Source organism: Acomys russatus, chromosome 24 (genome assembly GCF_903995435.1).
Source record: "Acomys russatus chromosome 24, mAcoRus1.1, whole genome shotgun sequence".
Lineage (NCBI taxonomy): Eukaryota > Metazoa > Chordata > Mammalia > Rodentia > Muridae > Acomys > Acomys russatus.
Window position 1 is genome coordinate 12,816,239 of NC_067160.1, and position 21,111 is coordinate 12,837,349.

General features: G+C 40.5%; 1 protein-coding gene across 3 annotated transcripts in view; it reads left to right on the forward strand.

The window, feature by feature from the left end:
- Atf2 (activating transcription factor 2) overlaps positions 1-21,111 on the forward strand; it is an 84,195-nt gene that overhangs the window by 19,808 nt on the left and 43,276 nt on the right. For all 3 annotated transcript variants that reach the window (XM_051167030.1, XM_051167032.1, XM_051167031.1), the window contains exon 3: positions 11,231-11,306. The gene's annotated coding sequence lies outside the window, so the exon portion shown is untranslated. The remainder of the gene's footprint in view (positions 1-11,230; positions 11,307-21,111) is intronic.

Genomic DNA, 21,111 nt, shown 5'->3' on the forward strand with positions numbered 1-21,111 from the left:
CTCTCAGTTCTTCTTCTTCTTCTTCATCATCATTGCTGTGTGTGTGGTGTATGTGTGTGCACCTGGACACAACATGTTCATAAGTGTGAACACACATAAGCCATCACCTGCATGTGAAGGTCAGAGGACAGCCTCAATTGTTTCTTCTTGCCTTTTACGTTGTTTATTGGCCTGTGAGCTTGTGGAGGTTATTTTCTGTCTTCTATCTGCTGAAGGATTATTAAGATTGCAGATAGATACTATCTTGCCTGGCTTATAGGTGTTCTGTGGATTCAAACTCACATCTTTGTATTTATACGGTCAGCACTTTGCCCACTGAGAGGTCTGTTTTATTGTGGCTCAATACGTTAACTCCTGTAAAATGTATCTGTATGATTTTTCTATGCCTTCCCTTGCTCTGAATAATGACACAGAGACTTTATATTTATTAGAAGTTTCAGGCACTGTAGCTGGGCAGAAACTCAGCAGTTCTAACCCAACACTTCTGACCAGGCCTCCCTCCTGTCATGTGGCCTGTTACCTGCCATCTTAGTCTCTGCCTGGTACCTCCTCCTTCCTCTGTGCCCAATAGCGACTCTCCCAGACCCCACCTGAGAGCTTTTCTCTTTCTCTGGGCCCAGAAGTCCTGCCTTTTCCTCTCCTGCCCAGCTATAGGCTGTTTAGCCTTTTATTTGACCAGTCAGAAGCTGATGAAAAAACCGTGTTTACAAAATACTAAAACAGGAGATGCTTTATAATAATGACAATACCAAAGTTGGGCCTGCGATCACATCTGCACTGGCACAGACATCAGCATTTGAATGCACAGTGCACAAAAACATCACTCCAACACATCCTCCTTTTAGTCCCATAAAAGGCTCTTCCCCTAACATCAACAACCCTATACTATCAGAACTGTCAGGTAAGAATTGCATTCCCAATGTCCAGTCCATTTGTGTTTGGCAGCCTTGGAGAAAGTGCTCTGCTATCTAGCCTATGCTGATGAGGTCAAAGTTCTGTACAAAACTTGGATTTATCAACCTATAAATATCTTTTTAGCCCTTAAATCATTTTCTTAAATCCTAAACAACTTAAGCTTATATATAATACTATAATTATCTAGTCTTCAATCCCATCAGAAACCAAAGAATAATAATTATTATCTCAGTAAAGAGGAAATACAGAGCAAGCAGAGGTCGCTATCTACCTAGCCGGTCACCCAAGGTTCCTCTGCAATATTGGAGCATCATCTTTGGCCTTCTGGCCCAGCAAATGACAGACTTTTCTGTGAAGCAGGCAATATGAAGGATTTGCCTACCTTGTCCTTTCAAAGTTCAGCAGTCGACTTCTTCCACGTCCTGCTTGTACACAGCTTGGACAGCATGCTGTCTGCAGTTGGCACAAGGGCAGGTTTATGCCTGGTGGGAGGTGGCCACATTTAAAGCAAACTCCATGTGGAGATTTCTTTGATGCCCACCATCGTCTTTGAAGTAGTAGGGGTGCTGCCAGAAGCAGGCATGTCTCATTGTCATGAAAAGCCTTATGTTAATTTTTTTAAGTGTTGTTGTTTTTGGTTTTTATAGACAGGGTTTCTCTGTGTAGTCTTGGCTGTTCTGAACCCGATTTGTAGACTAGGCTGGCCTCAAACTCAAACATCCACCTGCCTCTGCCTCCCTGAGTGCTGGGATTACAGACATGTACCACCTTGCCCGGCAGTGTTAAAACATTTTTAAATGCCATATTCTATAGACCTCTGCAGTTTTTGAAGACCGTCTATCTATAGTATATCTGAATAGGCAAACATTGCTTGTTCCTCACTATTTACTATCTGTTTAACTTTTAAAACATGTACAGAATGTTTATTTCTGTGGTTAACTAAATTAGTACCTAACAAGACCAAAAGTTTGACTATTAACTTGTGTTTTTTAATTATCTTAAACAGTTTGTGATGGTAGCTTTCAAGAGGACTAGCACTACACATTGCATTTTTAAAAGAGTTGCATAGTTACAATACCTTAAAAAACAGGTGATGTGCGTGTGTGTGTGTGTGTGTGTGTATTAGCAAAAATATAACCTTAACTTTCTATCAATAAACAAAAATTAATACCAATGTAAAATATTTGGCTTGTCGAATGCTCTTTAGTCTAAAAGTAGACTCAATAATCTACCCTTTTATTCTATCATTCTTATATCCCTCTTTTTCTTTTCATCCCTTCTCCCTCCTTTTCCATCTAGCACTAGGTAGGAGAGAGAGGATAGAGAAAAGAAAAAGAAAGAGATCCCTAACTAGCTTCCTTTGCTTTGTTTCCTCCTGGTCAAAACCATTAACAACTTGTGACCTACTCCTCCCCCCATACCTTAACCACCCATCACCCACCAAATGACCAAAACTACCCACTCCACCTCTTGAGAATGGGGGTGTTGTTCTCTTAAAATTACTTTCTGTTGTCTGGGGGTGATGACATTTGGGGGGTCCTAAGAAAAATGGAGATAATGGTCAAGTTCGAGGAGAGCGAGCTGTATCATTTGTTATCTGGTCTCAGAGCTTCTTCCTTCTTCGCTCACGTCTTGGCCAGATCAGTCTGTGCGGCTGGACTGGAGTTGTGTTGAAGTTGCTCTGGACACAGATTTTTGAGGAAACAGCTATTGAGGCAATCTGGTTGGTTGGACCACCTTGGCTATTTGTCTTGTCTTCTTTATTGTCTGGTCCTTTTGCTCTGTAAACATATAAACTTTTCTTTTTTAACATATAAACTTTTAAAGGTATTAACAGACATGAAATATGTAGTGTGTACAAATCAGCTAAAGATGATTCTCTATTTTTGGGCAAGTGAAAAGCATGAAACTTCTGTCTGTTGAGACTGTATAACCAACCTCTGATATAAATCACCATTCATGGGGGCTGGAAGATGGCTCAGTGGTTAAGAGCACTGTCTGTTCTACCAGAGGTCCTGAGTTCAACTCCCAGCAACCATCTGTGGCTCACAACCATCTATAATGGGATCTGATGACCTCCTTTGGCTGTGTGCAGGCAGAGCACTTGTATGCATAATAAAAAATAAATAAATCTTTAAAAAAAAAAACTCCATTCATACCATATGAAAGGATGCCGTGATAAGTCCTGAGGACTCCGAGGCCAAAAAGATGTATTGGTTACACAGAGAGATTTTCAGTTGTCAGCCAGTCTCAGTTGTTCCCAGGCAGAAGGATCAGTATATATGTTACCTGTTTTGTTGTTCTTTGTTTCTTCATGTCTGTGGCCAAGATTTTTATGAGGTCTTCCTTGGTCAAATCTACTCTTTATTAATTTTGAACAAATCGATAGCTTTTCTTCCTGTTGAAATAAAAGCAAAACCTCTCCCCCAATGCAACACATTTTCTACCTTCCATTCTGAGTTGACATTCTTAAAATAAACAGGCTGATTCAATCCAGCAGTCCATCCCCCCTCCCCCAACTGTGCCCCCCCCCCCGACAATCCAATGTCTCTCAGCAGTTGTTGGTTTTTGCTTATTAGCATTTAAAATTTAAAGTTAATAAATGATTATATAATCTATCTCTGGGGGTCTTTATTACTTGTTTCTGCTTTTTGAGTTTTATAGTCCTGTTAGATCTCTCTATAACTGCTTGTCCTGTACATTTGTAAGATATATCTATAACTTTTTTATGTTATAATGTCTAAGAAAATTGTTGCATTTGATTGGATACATATGCTTGAGCACCATCAGCTTCATTCTGCAAAGGCATATCCAAGACAACCCCCACCTCTAATAAAGCATATCCAAGACAACCCCCACCTCTAATAAAGCATATCCAAGACAACCCCCACCTCTAATAAAGCATATCCAAGACAACCCCCACCTCTAATAAAGCATATCCAAGACAACCCCCACCTCTAATAAAGCATATCCAAGACAACCCCCACCTCTAATAAAGCATATCCAAGACAACCCCCACCTCTAATAAACGCAATCTCAGAATTGTCCTGTTCAGAATTCAAGACAAAAGCCCATTGGAATTCTGAATATGAATCTATGGTATGGTACACATACTTTAATTTTCTCTGTAAAATTAGCTCTACAGAATGTCACACATAAGCTAGTGTATGCCATTGCTCTAAGGAACTGTATAGGACGCTGCTAGTTAAAGTCGAAGCCTGCTCTTCTTCAGAATAGCTGGTTTTGCGCTTGGACTGTGAAGACTGACTCCCTTCTCAGTGGGGCCCCTCACCCCACCTAATCCTGTCACTCCAGAATTTTGTAAGAGGTGTCACATAGAAAACAGGCACAGGGAGTTCCAGCAAGTACCCCACCCCGTGCTGAGATCTTAGGCTCTGACAAACTGCCTTTAATTACATGCCTGGTGCCATCCCCTCACATCTAGGACAGTTAAGTACTGTCTTCCTTCCTGTGATAAAGGCACCACTGTATGCAGATGAGGTGTCCTGGCTCCTTCAGCCCTAGCAAGTCATCCTCACCCCCCACATTCATCCTCATTCCCCGGGGTTTATAACTCCTTAGATTCCTCACTTCATAGGACTGTGAGATTTGTCATTCCTGTAAGGGCTCCTGAGACACATCAGGCTCCCAGGACTTCTAACTGCTTGCCAATGAATGCTTGGAGTTCTCAACGAAGCTGTGACACTTGTGGGGCACCCAAGCCCCCAATCCCAGTTGAGACCTGTGGTCTTATTCTAAAAGTAGCTGGCTCTAACACTCATTCCCCACCTCCCCTGGAGAAGTTGAGAACCTGACTGCCTAAGCAACAAGCTGCTGGGGAAGCACTCACCTGTCTACCTATGTCTCCCCTATCTGCCTGTGGGAACCTAGCTCTGCTCAAATCAAACGCCTACCTGAAAGTGCTCAACCACCCTGTGAGAACAGCTGGTGTTTGATGTCTAGGTCCATTGGTGTGTGTGTCTTCCCCCAAGACAAGAAGCCACTGGACCAACCTGCAGAGACTCAGTCAGGGCCGTTCCTGTCCAGAGGCAAGAAGTGCCAACCAAGGGAGCCTGCTGGGACCAAACAAAAACGGTAGTTCTACATGAGAGAAATCTACAAAGTCTTAAGGAGATTGCAGAATGACCGCCCATGGAGATGGTAGATTAGTGCTCATACCTTTAATCCCAGCACTCAGGGAGTCAGAGGCAAGCGGTTGCTGTGAGTTCAAGCCCAGCTTGGTCTACAAAGTGAGTCCACGACAATCCCAGGCCACACAGAGAAACCCTGTCTCGAAAACATGTTTTAATCAGATTTTATTATGAACTTTGTTTTGTTTTGTTTTGTTTTTTGAGACAGGATCTCTCTGTGCAGCCTTGGCTGTCCTGGACTCATTTTGTAGACCAGGCTGGCCTGGAACACACAGTGATCTGCCTGCCTCTGCCTCCGGAATGCTGGGACTAAAGGCGTGTGCGCGCCATCATGCCTGGCTATTACGCACATTTATAGAGTATCTTTACTCCTTTTTTTGATCTCCTTCCTTCAGAGACTTTAATTTTTGTATTTAAACTCAGCATTTCTATGACTATGTTTAGTTTCTTTTCTTTAGCATCCATGCACCTTTAAAAACTTTTTTCCTTCCCTCGCCTTCCTTTAGAGACTATTTTTTCTTCTTTCTTTGGAGACTTTACTTTCTGTATGAATTTATTTCTCTGTCTTTTACCATCTTTTAACTTAATATCTTTTTCTGTAGTTGATTTTCTCTAAACTCTTTCTCTGGCGTTGTCCAAAGGCATACGTTACAGGCTCTAGGTGTTTGGGACTTCAGCCTCTCAGCCATGCTGCGGGAAAGCGCGCTAGGCAGGCTCTGCAGCTGTCAGTAGGTTCTAGCTCCAGGAAGGTGCTGGGCCCACGACTGTAGGCATTCCTCAGGCTGGTTTGCCTTCTGTTGAGCTAAGCTTCTTAGTCCTGATGCCTGTCCATGGTTGCTGGCCCCCCTCAACCCATGCCCTCCCACGGAAGAAGCTGTTCTACTGCTCAGCTCCCACAGCATCTGATCGGAGAAGCCATGATTTCTGCCTTTGGGATCTATCTGTAGGCTGGTGTGTGGTCCACTGCCTGTCCCAGGCCCTTGTGCCACCTTGGGCTGGTCCACTGTTTACCCTCCCGTTAGAATATTCATGGACACCAGCTGTCACTGCACCTACTGTGCCAGTGGCTGTGTTGAAGCTGTAGATGCTCCTTCTAGCTACTGGCTCCACTGCAGTCTGGGAAAGTGCACTTAAGCCCTAGCAGAGGAGTAGCCCTCCATGCTAGGCCTCTCGTGGTTTCCTGCTTCCTACCCCACAGATGGTTTTTCTGCTTAGCAGGGGCTGTAGAGGAGCCACCTTCCACATGGGACTTTGTCTAATACCTGAATCTTTTGTGCTAAGCTTGGTTTTCTGTCTAGTTGGATTCTGTGCCCCACATTGGGTGCCAAATGTAAAGTGTATCCCTATGGTTTTTCTATGTCTGCCCTTGCTCTGAGACCTTTATATGTATCAAAGCCTCAGACACTATCCTGACTCAGCAATACTGTTTTGGCCTACTCCCTGACCCTGCTATCTCAGGCTTGTCCTAGAGACTCTCATGGTCCTGAGAGTCGCCCTCTTGTCTCCGGGCCCAGAAGCCCCACTTTTTCCTCTCCTGCTCAACTATAGGTTGTTAGGTTCTTTTTTGGGGGGCGTGACCTCGAGCTCACAGAGATCCATCCATCTGCTTCTGCCTCCCTGAGTGCTGGGACTACAGGCCACTGGCTGTTTAGCTTTTTTTGTTTTGTTTTGTTTTTGTTTTTGAAGACAGGGTTTCTCTGTGTAGTCTTGGCTGTCCTGGACTCATTTTATAAACCAGGCTGGCCTTGAACTCACAGCAATCTGCCTGCCTCTGTCTCCCGGGTGCTGGAATTAAAGGTGTGTGCTACCACACGCAGTTGGCTGTTCAGCTCTTTATTTGGCCAATCAGAATGTGGTGGAAAACAATGATTACAAAATACTAAAACAGAAGTTTCATAATAGTGACAATACCAAAGGCCAGCCTGTGGTCACATCTGCACTGGCACAGAAATCAGCATTTGAATAAACAGTTCACAGAAACATCACTCCAACAACCTCCTCTTTGTGAAATATAACCAACTAGCTTGCCTTTTCCTTGGAGAAGACTCAACTCAAGCAGCACTTCCTTTGGTAGTCTTCCCAGGCCCTCTCCACAGTTGTCGAGGCACTCTAGGAATGAAACACCATCAGATAAATTGTTTACAAATAAATTTTAAATGACTACTAAATTGGGGACACGTGGTTAGAAATCACTGTAATAAGTAAAAGCCTATGGCTGCGAGTGTAACTCACTTGTGGAGCACTTGCCTAGCGTGTACACACCCCTGGGTTTAGTCCTTAGCAACTCACAGCCCGTGTATACAAATACACACACAACATGATCATATAGTCAAGAGAGAATTTTGGACTCACGTCTTAAACATGTCAGGTCTATATAATCTGATACAATATAGCTGTTGAAAATGATAACTAAGGTAGGCATTGTGGCTCCTGCCTATAATTCTATGATGTAAAAGGCAGAAGTGAGAGAATTGTTCAAAGTTCAAGGCCAACATGGTCTACAGAGCAAGTTTCAGACCAACCAGAGGTAGATAGGTACTGTCTGAAAAATAAAGTGCCATTTAATATTTAGTGCCATTACTATTAAATACTATGGTTAAAATTTAGATAACTGCACTTTAAAGCTATAAAACTATATTTGATTGTAAAACTTATATATGCCCATATATTGACAAGATTGGAATATGTGCTGCTGTAGACTCTTGATAGCAGTTGTCTCTGAATGTTGACATTCTGGGTGATTCCTGAACCCCACACCCATGTGCTCTAATAGGAGTAAATTTAAGTTTTCTTACTAAATCCAACAGGTACAATTTAGTGTGTATTTTCGGAAGGAACATATGATCTTCAGAAAACCAATTTAGGTATGAACTTTTACGTGTTTGTTTTGCTCTTTTTGAATGATATAATATTGACATAGGCGTGATACCTGATTTCACAATTTTTATTCTCAAAGAGGCTTATGTTATTTAGGTTTCCACAGTCTAGTGAGGTACTTAACTTTAGCTTACGTTTGAGGGCATTTAGCTGTGTGTATCATCGTATTCTGTGCTCATGAATGAATGAGCACTCCTGTGTAGCACAAGCTGGCTTCAGACTCAAGACACTCTTCCTGCATAAACCACAGGAGCCAGCTCGGTGCCAATTCCACATGTTAATGAGTGCCTAATGTGGAGTTATTACCCAGGGCTTACAAAATCTCTTCATTTGAAATTATATTGCTATACATTCTCAGTTGCTATGAATTTATATAAAGTACTCTTAAGTTAGTGCTGGTCTGGAGAATTAGAGCCTCTTTAACAAAAATGAGGGATCAGAAGCCTGCCATCTCTACTACATCTTGCTTTTGTTTTATTTATTTATTTGTTTATTTTAAGATTTATTTATTATGTATACAGTGCTCTGCCTGCATGTACACCTGCAGGCCAGAAGAGGGCACCAGATCATATCATAGATGGTTGTGAGCCACCATGTGGTTGCTGGGAATTGAACTCAGAGACCTATGGAAGAGCAGTCAGTGCTCTTAACCTCTGAGTCGTCTCTCCAGCCCTTGCTTTTGTTTTAAAGGAAAAACAACAACAATAAGCCCAGTGACTTCTATTTGAATGACAGATGCATGATGAGATGTTCTTTGGATTTTCTTACTGTTCTTACTCTCTTCTTAGGCAGCATTGTACAGTTGGATGTGAGTAGAGAAATGGAATGTATCAATTTTACCCAAGGTAAAGGAAGACACTTTCTTCTTCCCATCTCTTAAGCAGGATAGCTTTTGTTCCAGGACTCACCACTTTAGCCAGTTGTACATGTCTGCACAGGAATTACCTACTTTTTCTGAGAGACATTGAACACACATAAACAAAATTATGAAAAATGTGAATTTCCCTTTACACCACTAATTTACTTGGGATGAGAATACCGTTTACTCTCTTTAACACAAGATAGGGGATAAGATAAGTGGAAGAGTTGGGATGGAGGAAGATGGCTCAATCAGTAAAGTACCTCTAGTTCAAGCAGGAGCACACTTCTCCAACTTTAGCCACTGGGGGTGGGCTAGGCACAGAGATGGGTGGAATCCTAAAACCTGAGGCCAGCCAGCCTAGTGCAGTGAATGTGTTCAGGGCGCAGTTCCAAGTTCAGTGACAGAACCTATTTCAAAAAATAAAGATGTACAAAGTGTCCCTGTGTTGACATTCGTGTGTATCTGCATGCACATGTTACATACGTAAACAAGTACACACCAAACAGTACACATACTATATATGTTAGACCCAGATAGCCAGATCCCCGAAGACCACCAGGAGTCCAAAGCCGTATGCAAAAGCAAAGAGCCTTTATTTCTGCAGAAGTCCAGCATGCAGGGATCACCATTTAGATAGAATGGTGACCCCAAGATGAGCTCAAAGGCTCTTTTTAAAGCCATTTAGAGGAATTCCAAGGGAGGAGTTGGCGATCTTTAACAGAATTGGACCATTCAAATGGAAAAAGCGCAGGCAGACTGAAAAGGTACGGACAACCTTAGTCATGGTCATGAGTTAGACATAAGACAAGGTATTTCCAGACCTTGTCTTTCCAGCAGTAAATTAACCTTAAGAAATCTTCCTCCAACCAGGTGGCTAGGCCGTCCCTGCTTGGCTGCTGTTTTCTGTAACCGCTGAACTCTTTTTCAGAGGAATGGAGGCTCGCACCTGCTCTAAGCTAACGAGAAACTGAAGCTAGACTTATTTAACCAGGCCTCTTCATTTACACAAGCACACTAAAATAATAAAGAATTGGCAGATTTTTAAACATTTTCAAAAACTTACTCTTTTCCTCCCTCCACTCCTCCCAAACAGGGTTACTCTGTGTAGCCCTAGCTGTCCTGGAACTTGCTTTGTAGACCGGGCTGGCCTCAAACTCCTAGAGATAAGCCTACCTCTGCCTCCCAAGTGCTGGGATTAAAGGCGTGCGCCACCACACACACCTTGCTCAAGAGTTGTTTGTTGCTGTTAGTTTAATGGTATGGCCCAATAATGTTTATTATTAGGCTATAGTTATTGCGGTGGTATTATCTAACCCACTTTTACAATCAATAAAAACACAAACAACCTGATGTATTTTAGAATAGCCTATTTTCACCTGGGGCAAGGCAGACATTCCCTCCTAACCTGTCTTCATTTACATCCCAGACTCCATCCCATGCCGTCTGCTTCTAATCCTTTCTACTTGATTTACCTCCCATCCATAATCCCAAAATATTTGCTAAGGTTATTCGCGTGGGCCATTTTTTTCCTGTGGGACTTCAGAGTTCCTCCTCTGGGCCCACATGGCTCTTTGCTATCTCATGGCCATTCTCCTCCCTCTCAAAGCCCTCAGCCCTTTGCTCCGCCCCTTCCTTCTTCCTTGCCTATTTAGGCCTTTTATTCAGCTAATAGGGCAGCAACTAGATCTTGTGAGCCAGTAATTAGCATCAAAATACATAGCACCAAACCAACCTCCAACACTGCTTGTTTATACTTAAGCTAACATTAAATAAGTAAATGGTAAAGTTACCTATATAAAGAAAATTTTATATAGATAATTTATATTCAAGAACAAATTTTGGTGAATTCTGCTGAGAACCTAATCACAGGTGTTATTGTTGTTGGTGTTGTTGATGTTATTGTTGTTGTTAAAAGTTTCTAAGTAGAAATTTTAAAGTACAATAAATAGAAATTTTAAAGTACGGGGGTTGGGTGGGCAAGGGGGGGGGAGGGAGAGAGATTGAGATTATTTTGTTTTGTGACAGGGTATCTCTGTGTAAACCAGACCTGGCTGTGATCCTCTTGCCTCAGCCCTTCCTTAAATAGGGATTTTAGGCATATACCACCAAGCCTGTCTTAGGTCTGGTTTTTCTTTGTCAAACTTCAATGGTTTAAAATAAAATGGGGAGAGGGGGTCCTATCTTAATGGTTGCTGGCTTACCATGGCTTTACCTTTCTTACCACTTTGATGAAGTTGGATGGATTTATACCTCTAATTAATACGTTTATATGAGTTTTTGTATTTCAGAAGTACTGTATCATAAAGATTCTTGATTTTTGATGAAATGGTGTTGAGAGTAATTGTTTTTCATTTGGAAAAGGCAATTAATTTCAAGAAATGTTCCAGTGCTATTTGTAACGTTGTGAAACCATTTTGTTTTTCAGTGTCTTTGCCATGAATCAGAGGAAATGATAAGCTGTTTAACTTAATGAAATTCAAGTTACATGTGAATTCTGCCAGGTAAGTGCACAATAAAATAGTTAATATTTTGAACTATGTTTCATAGTATATTATAAAACTTATTTTTCTTTTTTTTTTTTTTATTCTTATCATAATGTTTTTATCATAAGTTTTTATCATAAGTTGTATTTTTATCATAAGTTGTATTTTTATCATAAGTTGTATTTTTTTTTTTTCATAAGTTGTACTTTTATCATAAGTTGTACTTTTTATCATAAGTTGTATTTACTAGATACATTCGTGCTATTTTTTTTTTTATCATAAGTTGTACTTTTATTATAAGTTGTACTTTTTATCATAAGTTGTATTTACTAGATACATATTTTCGTGCTTTTCCTCTAAACTTGAAGCCTCTTATTAGTTTGTTTTTTAGTTGGTACTCATTTCTAAATTATCAAGTGAAGAGCATTAAAATAACTGGTGTAGTGGCACAGGTCTATAATCCCATTACAGAGATTGGACCACTACAAGATCAAGGCTTATGCTTACATAGCAATACCCTGTCTCAAAAAACAAAACAAACCAATGAAAAAGCCATCCAAATACATATTTATAGTTTTTGTTTGTTTGCTTGCTTTTTGTTTTGTTTTGAGACTGGGTTTCTCTCTGTAGCCTTGGCTGTCTTAGACTTGCTTTGTTGACCAGGCTGACCTGGAACTCACAGAGATCTCCTGCCTCTGCCTCCCAGAGTGCTTAGATTACAGGAGTGTGTCACCACGCCCAGCCATGTTTTTGGTTTTAATGTCTTCTAAAATCAGTTGTTGATTATATAAGATGTGAGGAAAGTGCTCAGATTGTAACTGTTACAAAATGCCATATACTCACCAGTGCCCTGTTGTAACAGTTGTTAAAAGAATTCATTTGGATCTCTAAGTAGAAATTCTGAAATAGGAAAATAATTTTGATCCAGAAATGTCTTTTTATAGTTGTATTTGAAACAAGATCAAAATTGTTGGTTAGATCTTCGTTAAGCTTAAAAGTCCCTCCCTCAGTATGTACATGCAGACCAGTCCACCTTAGAGGTGCTGATTCCTGAAGCTGGGGAGAAAAAAAACAACCGTTTCCCAATTACAAAGTTGTAAATATTATTTTGTCCATCCAAGCCATTGGCTCAACTATTTCAGGAGGGCTTATGGAAGAGGGGGCCCATGCTCTTAGGATGAAAACTTTTGGAGCCTCTATTTTTATTTTTGTGTTATTGTTGTTGTTATTTTCGTTTTGTTGGTGAGGTAGTGGTAGGTGTGTGGGTGTGTGTGCACGCGCGTGTGCTTTAAATGACTTCACAGGCCCTGATCTCAGGAGATTAACTTTCATACTGGGGTAGAGGCTCACTTGAGAATGCAAAGTCTTCAGATTAAGTGATGTTCAAAATACTGTTTTGAGTCATGAGATCTATCAGTTTTTAGTATTGTCCAGACCTACATCTAGAAAGTCTTTACATAGAAAATATCTTCATATAGAAAGATTTTACATAGATGTGGGGAAAAGGAGTGTAAGCTTTGTCACAGGTGAAAGCAGTCTTGGCGGGCTTTGCCCTTGGGTACTCCCTGAGATTAACCTTGAGATAGACTGGGTGGAGCCATCCTGGGCCTGGAATTCAGGGATCCCACCTGGATTATTGTGTTTCTAATCGACCCTCGGGACACCGGCACTGGCAGAGAGGACGAGAGGAGGCAGCAGGTTCAGATCTAGTTCGAGCATGGATGGAGGAGGGGGGGATCAGTGAACAGGCCAGACCAGCGTGCAGACCAGAGACACCTAGGGACCCGTCCCATGGACCGGATACCGGAAGGTTCCCTCTTGTTTTCCTTTAACCTTTTTTCCTTCTTGTGTAAGATAGTTGGGTTGTATAATAAAGTTTAATTGTTAAGAAACAGAGCCAACAGAAACACTGTTTTTGTTTTTAATTAATTTATTTATTTTCCAAGACAGGGTTTCTCTGTAACTCTGGCTGTCCTGGACTCACTGTGTACTTATGGAGCTCCATCTGCCTCTGCCTGCAGAGTGCTTGGATTAAAGGCGTGGCCACCACTGCCCAGCATAGAAAAACTTCTTTACATTAGAAATCTTTATGTAGAAAGAAGACTTCTTAAGCATGTGTTAGGTGTATGTGAAAATTTTTGTTTAAATATAAACTTCATACCATACTGTTACTTTTTGTGTTAATAAAACTATAGGTTATTTTTTTTAAGTCCTTCTTCCTCTGCTGTGTTTCTTTCCCTGTGATTTACTTGTGGAAAAGACTAGGTAGTGTCTTGATAATTGTCCCCAGGTATTGGCGTGGGCTGATCTTTGATCTTTTGCTGATGGTACTGTTTGATGTGCTTTATACTTTCTGTGTAGTCTTTTTCTGGGATAAAGAAGTTTTACTAGATTCAGCTCTAAAAACAGTTTTGTGTTTTGTTTTTTCTGAAACACACATGTTAATTTTGTCTTATTTCTTAGATGAACTATTTTGGTTTTGTTTCATTCTGCAGTATAAATTTTATAGAACAAAGAACCGATGCGAAGTGTAGACAGTACTTTTTAACTCTCAGTTCTTTATTACTGCCCCTACCTCCCTTCCAGTCCCCCAACCCTAGGTAGGAGAGAGAAGGTTAGAAGGGACAGGGGACATAGGTCTCTTGGTTCCGGCTGGTTAAGGTCATCAGGTTCTTTGGGAAAATACCACTCTATGTCATCAGGATATCCGGCAGTCCAGCTAACAGCAAACCCAACAGAAGCCTTCTTCCTTCTCGGAGAAGCTTCTCAGGGCATCATCCTCTGTGGAGCCTCTTTTGGCTCTGATGTGTATACCCTCTCGGAGTCCTGAGAATTAAATTATCTCCAGCTGGCAAAGACCATGCCCCTCTCCTAGCTGTAGGAGGTTGTTATCAGCCCTGGATAAAGTAAGGCAGCTCTATATCCTATACTTGGGATTAAAACAAAAACCTGTTTACATGACATAACTTGAGTTTTTAGAGAAACCCAAATTTCCACTACAGTGCAGTTTTGTTTTGTCAGCTTGTGGTAGATGACTCAGTAGTTAAGAGTATTTGCTGTTCTTCCAGAGGATCCAGGTTTGTTTCCAGCACCCAGGTGGCCTCTCACCGTGTGAGTAACTTTCATCTCGTCTCTTCAAGCATCTCTCTCTCTCTCTCTCTCTCTCTCTCTCTCTCACACACACACACACACACACACACACACACACACACACAGAGGCAAATACAAATATAAAGTAAGAATACGTCTTTTTTTTTTTTTTTTTAACTTTTTCCTACATTAAAATCAAGAAAAAAAAATCATGAAGATTCTTACCATGTTCTTCTAACCCTCGCCTCTCTAAGTTGATTTGTGTGATGTGAGATAGCAAAAGGTAAGGTTGTGGGCTTTTTCTTGACTTAACATAGCATTAAAGACTCCAGAATACTTAGAAAAATGAAGCTCACATACATTTCCTAAATTTATTTGGATATAGATAATTTATTTTCTGTAACTACTGATATCCCTGTAAGGTATGCTTTAAGAAGCATTTATCTAGGAAGTTAATTAGCCAGGACTGCAAAGCGTATATTCTGTAACTACTATTCTACAACTACTCGGTAAGTCAGTACTCTTGATAGAAAATTTGTAGAACCAAATTTGGAAAAGATGGTTTCATCTCCCTCTGAAATGTATAGTCAAGAGTGAAGCCTGTGCTCAAGTAAGATGATCTTATGTGTACATCTGCTTTTGGGCTTCATTCTTTCCCATTGCTTTATATGTTTACCATTTGACTGATAACCACTCTGTCTTAATTATTGCTCTTATAATTATTAATTATTGCTTTTATATATGATTGATATAATATCTGAGTTTTACAAATTCTATAGCTTGATTGCTGTCCTTCAGGATTAGCTTGTTTTTAATTTACATCTTTGCCCTTCATAAATCTTATAATCAGAGCTCTCTCTCTCTCCCACTACCCAAAACCTGATGAGATTTTGGTTGTGACTGACCTTGATCTGAGAGATATTATTTGGAACAGAGTTACCATCTCATTGGTTCTTACAGTGTATAAACATGGTATAGCTTCCATTTATCTAGAGCTTCTTTGATTACCTGTGGAAATATATTTTGTGGCATTTGAGGTTTTTGTTTTCAAATATGTGGTTCATGATTTTCATTAGACTTACTTTCAGGTATTTAATTTAGCATAACAGTGGAACTGGGTAATTAGACAACAGGGATATACTGGAGTAAATGGGAAAGCCAAAAAACTAAAAGTAAAGAAGTGAGTTAACCTCTTAGAAAAACTTATTAAAGAAAAAGAAAAAAACTAGTGATATTATTAATTTAAAGAGGAGGGTGGAGAGATGATGGCTCAGTGGTTAAGAGCACAGAATGGTCTTCCAGAGGTCCTGAGTTCATTTCCCAGCAGCCACATGGTGGTTGACAACCATCTATGTGATCTGATGCATACTGTATACAAAATAAATAAATCTTTAAAAAAAAAAAAGAGGACATCACCATGGATATAATGGACATGGAAAAATGTGAGAGAATGTTATTAATAGTTAGGCCAATTTATTTGAAAGCATAGATGGGAAAATTTTCTGGAAAAATAAAACTAATATAAGTGCTTTAGTTTGTATCTATGTAAAGATACTGGATTTATGACTTAAAATCTCCCCACAGAAAAAATCCCAGGCTCAGATAGTTGTACTGGTGAGTTCTTTCAAATATTTAAGGAAGAATTAATATGTCTTTTTTCTAAAGATTTGTTTATTGCTTATGTGTATGAATGTTTTGTCTGCATATATGTATATGTCTGCCCGGTGTGCCTGCAGAAGTCAGAAGAGGGTATCAGACTCCCTTGATCTGGAATTATAGATGCTGTGAGCTTGTGGGTGTTGGGAATCAAACCTGGGTCCTCTGGGAGAGCACCAAGCGCTCTTAACCACTGAACCAACTCTCCAGCCCTTATCCCAGCTACCAGCTTTCATACAGATTCTTTTGGAAAGTAAAGAAGAATTAACGTGTGTCAACTTAATTTTAAAGCTTTCACAAAATAATGCATAGAAAGGTTATTTCTAATGAACATAAATGTAAAACAAATCCCAAACAAAATATTAGCAGGTAAAACCAAGAGCTGTGTCTCCAAGAAGGGATTGCTTCAAACATTCTAGTTGGTTTATCAAGTGAGAATCATACAAGTGATTGGCCACATTAAAAATAAATAAATTTGAAGGGGGGTTCAGGTGGAGTTGGGAGTTAGTGAGGGGAGGGGTGATGCAAATACAGTACTTGTGTTTTAATTCTCAAAAGAAAATAAAATTAAAATAAAATAAGCATCAGGTATGGAGTCACCTACCTTTAATTTTAGCACTTGGGAGGCAAGCAGATTTTATGAGTTGTAGGTCACCCTGGTCTACATAGTGATACCCTGTCTCAAAAGAAAAAGAAAAAAATATACATTAAGAAAATAAATTTTAAAAAACTGTCAGCATCAGGCACTCAAAGCTAGCTGGCCTGGTTTATATGAGACCTTGTTTCAAAAATACAAAACTTCCTAGAGTAGTTGATGTTGAGGGAAATTTTCTTTTCATAATATTTTTATTGATTATTTGCAAATTTCACATCATGAACTCCGATCATGCTCACTTCCCATGTCCACCCCACCCACCCTCTTGTGCCACACTCCCCAAATAAAAGAAAGAAAATAAAAAAAATAAAAGTCCAAATTGTGTTTCTCATATACTCACTGGTAGCCAGCCCTTTAAAGAACTGAGCCTCTGCCTCTGCCTCCCAAGTGCTCGGCCCCATCACAGTCTTTAAGAGTGCTCTTCCATGGCTTTTGGTCTAGGATGTTACTCTTTTGTTCTCTTCTGCGGGTGGGGATAGGGATTGTCACATAAGCCTTCTGTGTCTTTCTCAACCATGGGCCTACAATCATCAGTACATAGCCAGCAGGGGCTTGGGTCATGGAATTCCACATGGTCTCTGGTGGGGCAAATGCTCCTTTTTTTTTTTTTTTAACTTTTTGTGAGTTTTATATCATGCACTCCAGTCCCACTCATCTTCCATCCCTTCATATCCACCCTCTGCCTTTACACCCCCCCCCCCCCCGCCGCCAAAGAAAATAACAAAAACAAACAACAAGAAATAAAGGATAAAAAACCATCTGGCCCTGAAATCTGTAGTGTGTCAGTGTGTGACATAGTATGCCCTTTTGGCCACATGTCTTTACTTGCAAGTGTTCGTTGCTGAGTCATTGGTCTGGTGTGAGGCCTCTGGCTTCTGCTCATCTGTCAATACTGGATCCTCCCTGGGCCTCCTCATTTCTGTTCCCCTACTACCATGATACCCATGCCACTAGGGGGAGCTCTCCAGCTCTTGTGCCTTCAGGCCAGCTCATCCACACCCACACCACTAGAACCTGCTCTACTATGCCGCCTAGTCAAGGTGCTGGGCCTGGTGAAGGACCCGCTCTCAGGTGCTGCAGCCAGCAAGAGGTTGAGTCAGTTCTCCCGAGTGCCATGGCCTGTGATGGGCAGCAGCCTAGACCAGGGCTTACATGGTAATGTGAGCCACAGGCGTAGACACAGGCCCCTGATGCCACACGGCCATGAGCCCAGACATGGCCTCAGCGGCATCTCAGGCTGGAGCTTCACCATGGCCTCAGGTTGCAGGGCAGGCTACTCGCATGAGGCTATTTCCTCTTCTGCCTCTCAAATGTTCTGCTTCTCTTTCTCTCCCACCTGTTCACCACATACTCGCACATGGCAGTGGCCCCTGCTGCTGGCAAGCCGTGCAGCTGGTGGGCCTCTGGGTGTCATCTTCTGCCCTTGCAACGTGGCTGCAGTTGCGTCCTGGGTTTCCTCCACCCACTGCCGTATGTCTAAAAATTTGGCACATCTTTCTGAAAGTTTTGTTTTGTTTTAATAGACTGTGTCATCAGTTTCTATAAAGTAGTTCAAGGACCTGTATGAGTCCTAAATGTCCTTTCTGGAGTCTGCAGTAAAAGCCATTGTCATAATAAATACTAATTTATTATTTGCCCTTTTTGCTTTCACTCTTTAAGAGCATATAAATAGGAGTTTCTCCATAAGCTGCCTGAGTATGATCACAGCAGGTTAAATATAAGAAGTAAATATGAGAATCCCAACCATTTTATTCTTTTGAGCTAGGTATTAGATTTGCGGAAATAAACAAAAAAAAAAATCACTTTTTTTTTCTTTTTTCCGGTTTGAAAAATTTCAAGAAGCTCTAAAAGGATGTGTTACTGAGTCATAAAGATACTGAAATGTTCCAAACCTTGTTGTAACAAAACGATACAGATTGAATAGGTCAAGAAGTTAACAAGGTACAGTAGGATGATTTGTCTCCTCTCTTGATGAATGAGCCTCCACATGGAGGTTTGAATGCCTTCCTTGATCGTGATGATAAGATGCTAACCTTGAACAACCTGGGTTCTAGTGTTTGAAGAACAAGCAAGTTCTGCATGATCAAGGCAGATGGTGTAAGACTTGTGACCTAACCTTGTGTCATTGCCACAGTACTGTTAGTTGAAGTCATTACAAACCCACCTAGATTCAAAGGAAAGAACATAAACATTTGCTCTGAGAAGAGCTGCGTAGAGTTCGCAGCCATTGATGAACTAAATTGTATTATATATATAATTAAGTTGTTTACTGTGCAAAGCCATAATTATTAAAAATAATTTGGTCTGTCAACATTTTGTGCTTTAACCGTTTTATTACTAAAGAGAAAGCCTTTTCAGTACTAGGGGGAAGTCATTTAATGACGTAGCTTTGTGATTCTCATTTCGTGCTCTCTCTGGGATTTATATATTATAAACAAGTTACGTGTGTCCTTCAGGATTTGTTTTATGGGGCACTATAGTAAAAAGTACAGAATATGAAAACGAATTCATTTATTGCTTGTTAAGAACATTTTAGATACCAAATTATTCTGAGAAAATATATTTATCCTACTATAAAGTTGTGTGTGTGTGTATATGTGTCTGTCTGTGAATTTAGAAAGAAAGAAACATAAGAAACACTCTTGGTTTTTGGAGACAGGTTTTCTATGCAACCCTGGCTGTCCTGGAACATTGTAAACCAGGCTGGCCTCAAACTCAAGATCCACCTATCTCTGCCTCCCAAGCGATGGGATTAAAGGTGTGTGCTACCACTGCCTGGCTAAGAAATACTCCTTAGACCATCAATATCTTTTTGTTTTTTGTTTTTTTTTTCTTTCCTTTCAGGTCTTTGTTTTGGCCTCCAAGATATTTTTTCTTTCCATTTTTTTCTTTTTTCTGAGACAAGGTTGTTCTGTATAGCCTTGGATGTCTTGGAACTTGCTCAGAAGATCCACTTGTCTCTGCCTCCTAAGTTTGGGGTTAAATGTGTGCATCAACACACCCAGCGAGATACTTTTTCTTAATTTTCCTGACTTTTGAATATGGTGTGCAGAGGTCGTCATTTTGTCACTCGTGCTGCTGCTTTTCTGAGCTTCCAGACTCAGTGAGGGTGCATCTAGCTAAGTTAAAAAAAAGTCTCAGCTGTCATTAACTAAAACATTTCTCCTGCTATTTTCTTATTTCTCTGAGCAGACCCATACTCACTAGGTAGCCCAGGCTGGCCTTGAAGGTCTGGCTAGTTCTGCCTCAGCCTCCGAGGTTCCGGTGTAAGCCACTGTGCCTGGCCTCTGCTACTTTCCCCACAGTTCTTGCATGCTATCTATATTCCTGGCTGAGGATTTTTCTTTACATTTCAGCTTTGAATGCTGTATTGGCCTGTCCTCAAGCTTATGGTTCTTTCCTTAGTCCTGTCTAGTTTCCTGATGAACCTACTAGGGACATTTTTCATTTGTTTTAATTTTAAATTTTTTTTCTCAATACCCACGTCTTCTTGCATGTTGTCTATTTTTTCTATAATAGTTTTTCTAATATTTTCCATTTTCTTAGATTTGTTTTTGAAGCCAAGTCTCACTTTGTAGCCTGGCTGGCATTGAATTCCTGAGAAATCCTCCTACCTCTCCCAGCCATCCACCCAGCACTGACGTTGTAGCTCTGTGCCAACATTACAGGTTGTTTTGTACCATGATACTCGTCACTAGCGGGTGAAGTTGACCTTCTCCATATTTGATGTCACATGCAAGTGTTGTCTGCAGCAATAGGACCTTACTCTCAAGTTGTAGAGAACAGCCAGCAGCCATGTAAATAGCCTGATAGGTAGGGGTTTCCACGGGTCTCCTTTGGGCTACAACTAAACAAGATGTAATCCTTTCTTGACATTGGAGGTTTTACTTAGTGGCACAAGATGTCTTGATGGGTCATTGTCTCCTTTGTTATTTGGTGGCTTCATTTAGATTCCTTTCATATATGTGTATATTGTAGAAAGCTTCTGCATTAATAGGTTTCCATGTGGTTTTTCAAATGGTCTTTAGTATTAGCTGTCACTGCCTATATTTTCTATTTCCTCTTTTATCCTTCTCTCCTACCCCTCCCCATTTAGTCTCCTCCTATTTTAGTTTCTCCTTTGTCTCTCCATGACAATATATTCTATTTCCCCTTCCTTGAAGGCCCCATACCTTTTACTACCCTCTGAGGTTATTTGGATTGTAGCACACATTTTGAAAGCTTGAATGCTAAGTCTACTTATAAGAGAAAGCATACATACAGTATTTGTCATTTTGGGTTACCTTACTCAGAATGATTTTTTTTCTAGCTGCATTCATTTACCTGATATTTTCATAATTTATCTTTTCTTAACAGCTGGTTAATATTCTACTGTGTAATAGACCACATTCGTTTCTGTTCATCAGCTGATAGGCATCTATG